Source organism: Staurois parvus, unplaced genomic scaffold (genome assembly GCF_062004578.1).
Source record: "Staurois parvus isolate SC_StPar_1 unplaced genomic scaffold, SC_StPar_1.0 ptg000401l, whole genome shotgun sequence".
In the NCBI taxonomy this organism is placed as follows: domain Eukaryota; kingdom Metazoa; phylum Chordata; class Amphibia; order Anura; family Ranidae; genus Staurois; species Staurois parvus.
The window spans coordinates 5,689,495-5,703,137 of record NW_028318197.1 but is presented as its reverse complement, the minus strand read 5'-3'; positions in this window follow the sequence as shown (position 1 = coordinate 5,703,137).

The window sequence follows — 13,643 nt, the reverse complement described above, 5'->3', positions numbered from 1 at the left end:
AGCTGTCAGCAACACATCCAATATCATCACACTGATTGGAGTCAAGGTTGGCTCACTCCTGGCTCCAATTAGCTCTGGGAGAAGTCATTAAGCTAGGGCCTCACATACTTTTTCCTCCCTGCACTGTGAATGTTTACATGTTATGTGCAATTAAACCATGGCAACATCTAATGTTTGTGTAGTATTATGTTCAGCAGACTGTGTTCTTCTATTGTTGTGACTTAGATAACGTTCAGAGCACATTTTATGCCCAATTCATGCAAAACTCCACGTAATCCCAAGGGGTTCACATACTTTTTCTTGCAACTGTATCATAGTGCAACACAGTATGGCACAAGCAAATAAATATATATAATCCATATACAGGAGAAACGCAAAAAATTAGAATATTGTGCAAAACTTCATTTATTTCAGTAATGCAACTTAAAAGGTGAAACTAATTTATGAGATAGACTCATTACATGCAAAGAAAGATAGTTCAAGCCGTGATTTGTCATAATTGTGATGATTATGGCTTACAGCTCATGAAAACCCCAAATCCACAATCTCAGAAAATTAGAATATTGTGAAAAGGTGCAATATTCTAGGCTCAAAGTGTCCTACTCTAATCAGCTAATTAAGCCATAACACCTGCAAAGGGTTCCTGAGCCTTTAAATGGTCTCTCAGTCTGGTTTAGTAGGAATCACAATCATGGGAAAGACTGCTGACCTGACAGTTGTCTAGAAAACCATCATTGACACCCTCCATAAGGAGGGAAAGCCTCAAAAGGTAATTGCAAAAGAAGTTGGATGTTCCCAAAGTGCTGTATCAAAGCAAATTAATAGAAAGTTATGTGGAAGGGAAAAGTGTGTAAGAAAAAGGTGCACAAGCAGCAGGGATGACCGCAGCCTGGAGGGGATTGTCAGGAAGAGGCCATTCCAAAGTGTTGGGGACTTTCACAAGGAGTGGACTGCGGCTGGAGTCAGTGCATGAAGAGCCACCACACACAGGCGGATCCTGGACATGGGCTTCAAATGTCGTATTCCTCTTGTCAAGCCGCTCCTGAACAACAAACAACGTCAGAAGCGTCTTACCTGGGCTAAAGAAAAACAGACCTGGTCTGTTGCTCAGTGGTCCAAAGTCCTCTTTTCTGATGAGAGCAACTTTTGCATCTCATTTGGAAACCAAGGACCCAGAGTATGGAGGAAGAATGGAGAGGCACACACTGCAAGATGCTTGAAGTGCAGTGTGAAGTTTCCACAGTCTGTGTTGATTTGGGGAGCCATGTCATCTGCAGGTATTGGTCCACTATGCTTCATTAAGTCCAGGGTCAACGCAGCCGTCTACCAGGAGATTTTGGAGCACTTCATGCTTCCTTCCGCAGACGAGCTTTATGGGGATGCTGACTTCATTTTCCAGCAGGATTTGGCACCTGCCCACACTGCCAAAAGCACCAAAACCTGGTTCAATGACCGTTTGATTACTGTGCTTGATTGGCCAGCAAACTCGCCTGACCTGAACCCCGTAGAGAATCTATGGGGCATTACCAAGAGAAAGATGAGAGAAGTGAGACTGAACAATGCAGAAAAGCTGAAGGCCGCTATTGAAGCATCCTGGTCTTCCATAACACCTCAGCAGTGCCACAGGCTGATAGTTTCCATGCCACTCCGCATTGAGGCAGTAATTGCTGCAAAAGGGGCCCAAACCAAGTACTGAGTACATATGCATGCTTATACTTTTCAGAAGTCCAATATTGTTCTATGTACAATCCTTGTTTTATTGATTGCATGTAATATTCTAATTTTCTGAGATTGTGGATTTGGGGTTTTCATGAGCTGTAAGCCATAATCATCACAATTATGACAAATCACAGCTTGAACTATCTTGCTTTGCATGTAATGAGTCTGTCTCATATATTAGTTTCACCTTTTAAGTTGCATTACTGAAATAAATGAAGTTTTGCACAATATTCTAATTTTTGCGTTTCTCCTGTATATGGATTATATATATTTCTTTGCTTGTGCCACACTGTGGACCAGGGGCGGACTGACAACTGATGGGGCCCCCGGGCAATAGGGGATCATGGGGCCACTGTATTCTTGCCCAAACTCAAAAAAGCCTATGAAAAAGGTACCAGGGGCATCTCATGGGGCCCCCTACTAACCCCGGGCCCTCAGGCAGTGCCTGAGTTTCCAAATGGTCAGTCCGCCCCTGCTTTGGGCCACTGAGCAACAGACCAGGTCTGTTGTTCTTTAGCCCAGGTAAGACGCTTCTGAAGTTGTTTGTTGTTCAGGAGTGGCTTGACAAGAGGAATATAACATTTGAAGCCCATGTCCAGGATCCCTCTGTGTGTGGTGGCTCTTGATGCACTGACTCCAGCCACAGTCCACTCCTTGTGAAAGTCCCCAACACTTTTGAATGGCCTTTTCCTGACAATCCTCTCCAGGCTGCAGTCATCCCTGCTGCTTGTGCACCTTTTTCTTACACACTTTTCCCTTCCACATAACTTTCTATTAATGTGCTTTGATACAGCACTTTGGAAACATCCAAATTCTTTTGCAATTACCTTTTGAGGCTTTCCCTCCTTATGGAGGGTGTCAATGATGGTTTTGTGCACAACTGTCAGGTCAGCAGTCTTTCCCATGATTGTGATTCCTACTGAACCAGACTGATAGACCATTTAAAGGCTCAGGAACCCTTTGTAGGTGTTATGGCTTAATTAGCTGATTAGGGTGGGACACTTTGAGCCTAGAATATTGCACCTTTTCACAATATTCTCATTTTCTGAGATTGTGGATTTGGGGTTTTCATGAGCTGTAAGCCATAATCATCACAATTATGACAAATCACGGCTTGAACTATCTTGCTTTGCATGTAACGAGTCTATCTCATATATTAGTTTCACCTTTTAAGTTGCATTACGGAAATAAATTAACTTTTGAACGATATTCTAATTTTTCGAGTTTCACCTGTATATATGCACTCACAATGATTCTAAGTAAAAAGTGCTCTCACTCAAGTGATTAAATTAATTTTTTTCCTAAATTGTCTTTCAAAGTCCATGTGTCCACAATTGCCCAAAACCTCAATGTGCAATGCAAACCCTTCAGTTCGCAGCTACTTCGCCCATACTGTCCCTTTAAGGGACTGGTTCTTGCTGTTGCCACTGGGATAGATGCTGCCACAATGTCTACCGGGGCAATACACCTATAAGGGGTAGAACACATTATGGATGTGTACACAGGAAATCAATAAGTTTACTGAAGGACTGGACAATTGTACTGGGATTCACTATTGATTTAGAAGACTTGTCAAAGGACTTTGTTGATTTACTTAAAGGAATAGCGCACCACATTTACTATAATTTAAGATAATATGTGTGCATCTACAAATGTCCATTCACATAAAACACATCAAATACTGTCCTCCTAAATTATATTTAGGTGTCTTAATTTCTCCATCTCATGTATTAGTGCTCAGTGAGTCCCCCCACCTTTCACAGTGTGAGCTCACCTCAGCAGGTGGACTTACTGAGTATAAATAGGTCACATGTTCCTTCCCCTTTAAGGGGCATATTCCAAGGTATTCATGAATTTTCCTTCCAATGATCCTCCTCAGTACTCCCCTTGTTGGTTTCTACAGTACCAAGCTCTCTCCACTGGCTTCTCCGCTCAAAAAATAAAAGCTTACAGTGGTTTACCATTTCAAATCAAAATCTCTTTTATAAAATAAATAAAAGTATCACACTTACAAAATATGTTCATTAGAACAGCAGTGTACCACTTTAAACACATTTGTAGTAGATACAAGTCAGAGACGTAGTATAAGTCAGAGATGAATGATGGAAAATTGTGTTGCGCTAATTCATAAATACAAAAAATAATATTTATGTGCAAATATAAACCAATAAGTGATACACATCTAATGCTACTAAGCTGAATGTACAAATCTAAAAGTGAAGTGAAAACATATTAAAGTCCCAAAGACAAGGATGTGATGACTAGTGTACCAATCCAATAACAGCTATGAGATAAGGGTCTCTCCCAGAAAGGATGAAGGATCCTCCATCAGGTAACACCATGCAAGGCTTACCAGATCTATATGACCTTTTAATTAAAGAGAGGTCAACATGCACCTTAGTCGCAGGTCACCATGGCAATCTTCTTAGACGGAGTCATCAAAATGCAAAGGGAACCATAGCCATCAAAGAAGGCTCTGGGTGAGTCGATGTTTCAGCCTCTGGTCTATTCTTGGTAACACCGGTTGGATCTTAATATTGAAAATCTTTATTAAATTTGAAGGTCTGACCGGTGGCACATTAATATTATTTTTTGCATTTATGAATTAGCGCAACACAATTTTCCATTATTCTGTGACTTTGATAATATCTCTTAGTGTGTTTACAGCTTTTTCCATTTCTCAGTTTTAATTTTTTGCTTTTTGTTTATCTAAGCGCATTTTACATATTTAATTTGTTTATTAGTCAGAGATGCACTATCTGCCACAGAGATGCATAAGTCATTTTATGTAGAAGAAAGGTGAGAGGCGATGTGCATAACACAAAGGTAGACCACAGTAAACATAATAATAAGTATAAGGCACTGCATGTATAGAGAAGCATAATAAGCATATACTCACATTCTTCACAGAATCCAATTAGCTTCCAAGTTTTCTTGTTAAAGCTTCATTGAACAAGCTGAAATTAGAAGCTGATTGGCTACCATGCACAACTGCACCAGATTCTGAGCACACCAATTTTAGTAAATCACCCCCACTGTGTATAACAAAGAGGAATGGTATGCCATGCTTCCTGGGTATTCACACCTATCAATATACAGTATGGTGGGAGAGAAAGAGAAATACTGGAAGAGGTTTATTTGTTATTTGAGCTTTTGATTTTCCTATGGCTAGGTTTTAACACAAGTCCACACTTCCTCCAGAATGTGTAATTCTTTAGGGAAGAAAGAGATGACATCTCAATGAAGTCACTTTCTCCAAAAAGTGGGAAAGGAATCATTTTTAATAGGAGAATAGGACCGGTTACTGTCTACTGTGGTAGATCCTTTTGGTGGCATTGACGTGTGTGGGTTGGAATTCTGATCTCACTGGTGGTATAGATACCGAAGAGCTGTATGTTATTTTTTAAAATAAGTTTTTATTTGTTAACTCTTCCCTATGGTGGTACCCAGTTCTCCATGCCCCCTTTTTTTTATAAATGTTTTCCTATTAGCCTTAAAAATGGCCAGAGTTTAATATCAAGATTTATTCCCATGGATATCAAGCAAGATTCACAAACTCCCCATAGATCATTCCTACTGGTGACATAGATATTGATCTCGCTGTTGATATTGATAGTACACAGTTGGCTGTGTGCTGGGGCACATATTTCACTGGTGAAATGAAAGATGGAGTGTGAGCTGTGTGTGCTAGAAGGAGGATTTCATTGAATATCAATGGCAATCAGGGTGTTGGTAGTGTACTGGAGCAAATCTCACTTGTGAAATGAAACCTTCACTGGGCTGAAACAAGGATGCCACTGGTGGCATGGATACTGAGGAGTGAGCTGTGTGTTATGCATAGGGGATCCAACTAATGGCAAGGATACTGGATACTGGATAGTGAGCTGTCTGTGTTAGAATGAGGATCTCTCCGGTGGCATGGATACTGGGAAGTGAACTGAGTCTGCTAGAATAAGGATATCACTGGTGGCTTGGATATTGGTGAGTGAACTGTATGTATTGGAACAAGAATCTCACTAGTGGCATGGATATTGGAAGATATTGGGGAGTTGACTGTGAGCTGGAGCAGATCCCACTATTGATATGTCTCCTGCAGAAATAGTTGTGTTCAGGGGCACAGATCTCAGTGATGACATGGATATTGGGGAGTGAGCTATATGTGCTAGATCAAGGATCTTTCTGATGCCATGGATATTGGGGAGTGAGCTCTATGTGCTGGAACAAGGATTACACTGGTGGCATGGATATTGGAAAGTTAGCTGTGTGCTGGAGCATGTCCCACTAGTTATATGTCTACCGCAAAGTTGACTGTGTTCAGGGGAACTGGTCTAGGCGATGGCATGGATACTGGGCAATGAGCTGTATGTGCTGAGATGGGAGAAGGAGAAATAAAAAGGCTTCCTCCTACTGAACTTTACCTCCTCTATGGGCAGGATATCTGTTCTTTTTAAAGCAGTCAGTCCCCCAGAACTTAATTTGCTGTATATTCTGCAAATTAGTGACATCTGGAAATGTAAGTACTATGGGTGTACATAAAATATAAACAATACTGTATGTGTAGAGTATCTGTTAAATATTTTAAGTGCCCTATCATATAAAGCAACTGATCATTTTAGTGTCCCTGCCCTTTTTTCAAATTTTATTCATAATGGCTAGCAATTTTTCTCTGTAGACTGTCTGGTTTTTCTAGACAAAATAAATTCTCCTATTGTCATATGTGCCAAATATGAACAAAATATTACTAGGTGAACAAGACTGGGAAGGTCAGATGGCCCATACTTACAGACAATTACCATGTTTGTGTTTGGCCAGCAATTTGTTTTATTCCTCAAGCCAATGAATATCTGTTATTGTAATTCATCAATAAATAAATCATAGATAGACACAACAAGTGTATATTTATATGCGTTTTCAAATCATAACCACACAGTGTTGTCTACACCCCACTATTATAAACACCATAGAAATGCAAGTCTGTCTATTTCATATTGCAAGGAGGGGTGGGGGCATGGTCGATAGATGCATCCGCTCATTATTTTTTGTATCACTGACTAATCATTATAAATCCTAGTTAATAATGTTGATTATTTTACTAAGTGCTGAAATTGCCATAACAGCTGTGATGGGCAATGACATGTGAATAGAATACGTAAGCACATCAGCACAATGATAAAATTAAAAAAATGAGGAAGTGAGGCTAATATAATATCATATTTGGGGCAAAATATGTATTATTAAGGGATGTTCACACAAATATTCTGTTATTCCTTTCTATACAGACTTTCCAAAGGGACACAAAATGGAAACTCCAAGAAATTTGTTAGTTTTGGCCTTCAGAGTATTGTTTTATTACTTTAAGAGGTTATCCACTTTCAGTAAAAGAAAAAAAAACATGTCAATTAGTTATTAATTCCCATGATCAGTAGTTTTCTTTCTCCCTGGATCCAGTACAAATACCATTGTCTTATCAAGGTTTGCTTTTGTACTTCCCAGGAGAAATGTGGAACATGTGCAATAAGCAAATACTGAAATCCCTTCAGGTTGTTGCCAGGTCTGCCCTAAGGGTGCTAAGACACGGTTATTTTATTATGGGAAGTGAGGGCAATGTCTGGGCCCCAAGTTTAGGAATCAGCCGGTATAAGCTTGATTAAGAAAAATGATACTCATCTGTGCACCCTTTCAGCAACCCAAACTGGGACATGTGCAATGTGCAAATCCAAATTAAAGGATAAGTTCACCATTTGTAACATGTTACACTCATGTTCACCTGCATCCACAGTCACAATTTTTTTTAAAAATGCAGCCGTATGGGGCTCTGACCACCCAGCCAACTCATTCATTCACAGAGTTTTGTGGATGGGAAAACTACAGGTATACTTAAAAGTTTGTATACCCTGGCAGAAATCATAACATTTTGGCATTGATATGGAAAATATGACTGATCACGCCAAACAATTATCTTGCCCTCCGAAGGATTTACCCCCTTTCCTGGCCAGGCCATTTTTTGTGATACGGCACTGCATTATTTTAATTGACTATTGGGCAGTCATGCAAGCCTGTACATAAATGAAACTTATTTTGTTTTTTTCCCACAAATATAGATTTCGTTTAGTAGTATTTGATCACCTCTGCATTTTTTATTTTGTGCGCTATAAACGAAAAAAAAAAAGGAAATTTTGAAACCCCCCCCAATATTTTTTAATTTTTGCTATAAAACATATCCGATAGAACATTTTTAAAAGTCAAATTTCTTCATAAATTTAGGCCAAAAGTTATTCTGCTCCATGTCTTTGCTAAAAAAAATCCCTAAGAGTGATAGATTTTTTTTTCATTCAGCATATGGACTGTACAAGAGAAATATAACAGATTCATGCTTCCACAGTAAACTGTGCGATTAGATGAGTCTCCCACTGTGGCTTCTGTATTTTGACAGCTGGAATCTTTAGGCTGTCAGAACACCCAAAGAGTGCTTGCATCTGATTGGATGTACAGTGAAGGAAATAGTACTTGGTGGCAAATCCCTTGTGGGCAGTCACAGAGGTCAGAAGTTTCCTATAGTTGGCCACCAGGTTTGCACACATCTCAGGAGGGATTTTGGCCCACTCCTCTTGGCAGATCCGCTCCAAGTCAGTAAGGTTTGGTGGCTGACATTTGGCAACTCGAACTTTCAGCTCCCGCCACAGATTTTCAATTGGATAAAGGTCTGGAGACTGGCTAGGCCACTCCAGGACCTTAATGTTCTTCTTCTTGAGCCACTCCTTTGTTGCCTTGGCTCTGTGTTTTGGGTCATTGTCATGCTGGAACACCCATCCACGACCCATTTTCAATGGTTCTCACCCAAGATATTATGGTACATTGCACTGTCCATCCCTTTGATGCGGTGCAGTTGTCCTGTCCCCTTAGCAGAAAAACACCCCCAAAGTAGAATGTTTCCACTACCATGTTTGACAGTTGAGATGGTGTTCTTGGGGTCATAGGCAGCATTCCTCCTCCTCCAAACACGGCGTGTTGAGTTGATGCCAAAGAGCTCGATTTTGGTCTCATCTGACCACAACACTTTCAACCAGTCCTCCTCTGCATCATTCAGATGTTCAGTGGCAAACTTCAGACAGGCCTGGACATGTGCTTTCTTGAGCAGAGGGACCTTGCGGCACTGCAGGATTTCAATCCTTGCCGGCGTAGTGTGTTACCAATTGTTTTCTTGGTGACTGTGGTCCTATCTGCCTGGAGATCATTGACAAGATCCTCACATATAGTTCTGGGATGATTCCTCACTGTACTCATGATCATTGACATTCCACGAGGTGAGATCTTGCATGGTGCACCAGACCTAGGGAGACTGACAGTTGTTTTGTGTTTCTTCCAGCCTTGTGGAGGTCTACAATCTTGTCCCTGACATCCTTGGACAGCTCTTTGGTCTTTCCTATGGTGGAGAGTTTGGAATCTGATCGTTTAATTGCTCCTGTGGACAGGTGTCTTTTATACAGGTAACAAAATGAGATTAGCAGCACCCCCTTTAAGAGACTGCTTCTAATCTCAGCTTTTTACCTGTATGAAAGACACCTAGTAGCCAGAAATTCTGCTTAATGATATGGAACAAATACTTATTTCCCTCTTGAACATGCAAATCAGTGCATAATTTGTTAGACATGCATTTATTTTGAATTTTGTGTTGCTATTCTGTCTCTTAGTGTTACAATACACCTACCATTCGATTTTTAGATTGATAATTTCTTTGTGAGTGGGCAAACATTCAAAATCAGCAGGGAATCAAATACTTATTTCCTTCACTGTAGGTGCTGTTTGGTCAAACATTTTCTGTCCTACTCCTCTGATTTTTCAAAGGCTGTTGGGTAGACTGATGTTAACAGGGCACCTCCCACTTATCAAATTTTGTTCATTAGGAACCGGACAAATTTTACTTAGTGTATGGTCAGCTTCTGATATAAAGAGCGGAGTGGATTTTACTTCCTGACCCCCAGGCCAACTATCTTGTGCCATGCTCTCCTACTAGGGAATAGATTAGTTGGTTAATGAATAAACTAGTTTCATACTAACACTAATAAGATCGGATATCATGACCAAACAAGGCACACTAAGTCTTCAAAAATCTGAAAAACGTGTGCCCACACTGTTCCAAATTAATACAAACTGTTGCCCTACTCCACTAGCAATTTGATTCAGTGTTTTTGGAGACAAAGAGGTTGGGATGAGCGGAGAATTACTTGTATTGTTGCTAGCGACATTTCACCAAAGTGGAAGTTCTTAATTTGGCTCATTAGGTTACTGAGGCAAAATTTGCTTCAGAAAAAAACTAATTATCTGGGGTTTTTTTACTTTTTTTTAAAGGTTTGGGGCTGTTTTGTGTATTTAAGGTATTTTAATTTGTTTCATTTAGGTTTCTTTGTATACATAATTTAGTTAAATCATAGTTATTAGGTTTGTTCAGAGACAGTACATAAGAGAAAGCAGGAAAGAGTAAAGTATTCTTCTTTTATTTCCTATTTTGATTGTATTTGGTTGTTATTTAGGTTGTTATGGGGTTTTTTATTGCACATTTTTTCAGTCTGTTTTTTCTTACTTGTGAAAATTTTTTAAATAATAAGACTAACAAGAGGCCATTTTTTGCACTAGAACTGACCCAGGATAGTTGAAGGGAGCTTCCATAATCATTAGAAGCAAGCCCATTGCACCCCTAAATATTACCAATTCTGCCTTCTCAGTTGATTCCAATGCAATTTACCATGAATGCAGAGGTGGTGAACTCTTCAGCACCCAGTTTACTACTCTACTACCAAAATGAACAAAATCTTCAATGACAGCAGCAGGAAATTGCAGCAAAAATCTGTATCAATATATGTAATGTTTGTACTCAGTATATTAATTTGTGTTTTTTTATTCAGATGCTATTGTTAATACACTTTCCCATATTTGCACACACCCAAGCTATCCAGAATAAACATATTACACTGGTAAAATTTCTTTTGAAAATGTTCATTTTTGGAATTTGTCCAATGGTTAATGGGCTCAAATGAAAGTTTTTTCAAACATAGTAAAGAAAGAATTGGAAGGAGCAGGTTGGACAATTTATTTCGAATAAACACATTTCTAACAGTGTATGTCATTCCATTCATATCAAAACTGAATGGTAAAAGCAAACAAAAATTTGATGTACTTTTAAACGACATTTATCAAGTCTCTGATGGCATTATCAAATGTACTGATGAGATTTTTCGCAGGAATGTTCATTCAAAAATCTACCAGTGTAGGGTCAGCTTTAGTGTTGTTAGAAATGTGAAATAAAACACTGCCAGGGTAAAAGAGTAGCTTCTGCAAGAATCAAATTAAAGATGACTGACACTCTTACCAATGTTGTATTTGCCCAAGTGACCTGTTACTGTCATGTTTTCTGGACAGATGGTAACTTAGAGAAAAACCTAAAGTTATGTAAATTAAAAAAAAAAAAGAATCTATGTTCTACATATTGTCATTGCATACATGAACTACATACAGTTATCATAATAGGGTATTGTTTGTATTCTTGTCCTTGAAATTTCCTATTCAGTATGTTAAAGATCATCGTGTTCATGTGAATCTTGCAAAGCGCACAGAACTTGGCATCACAAATGGTGGAAATCACATTTAAGATGTTATTGATTAATATTCCAATGAAATAAAATGTTGTTAAAAAAGTGTTGAAATATATTGAAAATATGCATTTTGCCTATTTGTCCAGAATTTAGGGACACCCATATAATGACCTTTTATAAATCATCTTTTATATTGCTAGAATAAAGGTAATTGCTTGACTGTTCTGCTTCCCCAATCTAAGTATTGCAAGTGTGATCTCTATAATTGATCCAGTTATGTTGATATAGCTATAATTTACAATCTCAGCAGCATTAGCAGACAGTGACTTGATCCAAATGGCATCTTACAGATCGTTGAAAGCTTTTATCAAAAACATGTTTAAATCTTCGCAGATGAACAACAGACAGGTCAAAAAATTATAGTATTCCTAACTCAAGTAATTACATGTGCTCAGAACAGAAACTAAAGACACACTGAAAGGAAGGTGACGCTAGCTATACAGGGCATCTCCTAGCTATGGAGTGAGGAAGGGACAAAATTATTTAAAGGCAAACAAACAACAATGCCTAGCAGCTTAGTGCCAGTTTGGTAAATTTGCTAGCTTTACAACTCCTGCCTTTCCAGCTGGTAGATTAAGCCTCCTTTCATTTTGCATCCTGCGCTGTATTCCAGCAGCATGCACCATATTGTCACTGTTTGAGGAGAACATCAGAATGGTGAACTATGAAATGTGGGCATCATCATAACTAGTCCTGTAGTGTTTCTAATGCAACAGACACTGCGTGGCATTATACATAGGCCACAGGTGGCACAGTGGCAGGAGGAAGAGCAGAACTTCCTGGTGTCTTAGGGCCCACCATACCCAGACACTAGTCCTGTCAGGCCTCAGCAGGTACTGAAGAAAAATTAAGGGAGGAGGAGGAATATGGTTGCCATGGTAACATTCATAAGGGGAGGAGGACATGGAGGTTTCCAAGTGTGGGTTTCCTCCCCCACAACCTTGGTAGTTTTACATGGCTGCAGGGTGGTAGCTGAGGACCCTGTTGCCCTCAGTGACCCTGAGGGATTGGGTTCCTGAAGTGATTTGTGGTGGATGGACTTGTTTACACTAGAGAGCCTGCAAAAGGACCCTAGAATTCATGGCATAAAGGACAGGGGCTAGTACTGGTTGGCAAGTGTCCTGAATCCTCATTACAAGATTAACATTACAGAGCATATCATGCCCTCACAGATTACATATGGTAGAAGAACCTGTTAACCTCTTTTCCAGAGGCTGACAGTATACTGTCTAACTGACAATGTAGTTTAGAACCAGCTGTTGAAATGAGTAGCAGTGCTAAGGATGGCTGCCAAGCGAGGCATTCAAAAATTTTTCTCTGCCCACTGCTAGCAGCTATTGGCAGCAGCTGTGTCATATGGTGGGTAAGAACATTGGGCCAAATGATTAAATTTCATTTATAACATGCTTTTGTTAACAATACAGTTTCATTTGATATTTATGGTTGAAATTTGACATAAACAGGATTAGATTTGATCTATGCCATTCTGTTAAGTGAGTCCCAACAAATTACATACGGTGTCTTAAAATTATACTTTACTCTCTTTTTTTCATGCTTTTTTCATAGGACTAATCTGTCCCTGTTTGCAATATTACTTCCCATCAAAATGGAAGCTATTCTTTTCAGGTAATCTTCATGTGATTTTCATATAGTCTCTTTCTGGAATAGTGTCTTTTTGTTATTCAGATTTCTGGCTGAAAGAAGCCTACTCTCTACCTCCAAATGTACAACCTATTAAAAAGGAAGGAATTATGCTCTGCAAAAAGTGCAATTTTTAAAACCTGCATGTGAAGCAATGCAGTTTTAGGTAATATTTTTGGCTGAAATAGGCCTAATCTATGCCTCGTAATTATTCTCCCACTAATAAGGTTGAAAATCTCTGTAGCAAATCTGTACAATATTGATATTATGTCTTTGCAAAGATTTCATCTCATTTTAAATTTATTACTGAAATCTGTTTGCTCTCTCTCCCTCAGAAATAACTTACATTTTTCTGTTTAAAAGTTCAAATAAAAATAAAATAAATTGTTTCTTTCCAGATGATGTCTGACTGCTCTCTGTCGCAAAGCTTTCAGCCTGTCCAAAAGGGTATACAAGCTGTGCTGCAATTCTTTATACTGTTACACTTCTGTCTAGGAAGAACAAAAACCTAATTTGTTTGGCCAAAAAGGATTATAAACTTAGTGAAAATCTATTTACTTTTTCCCTATTAAATCTGTAAAAAAGGTAGCCAATTTTTTTGCTTCCAGATGCCAAAAAAGGATTCAAAGTTGT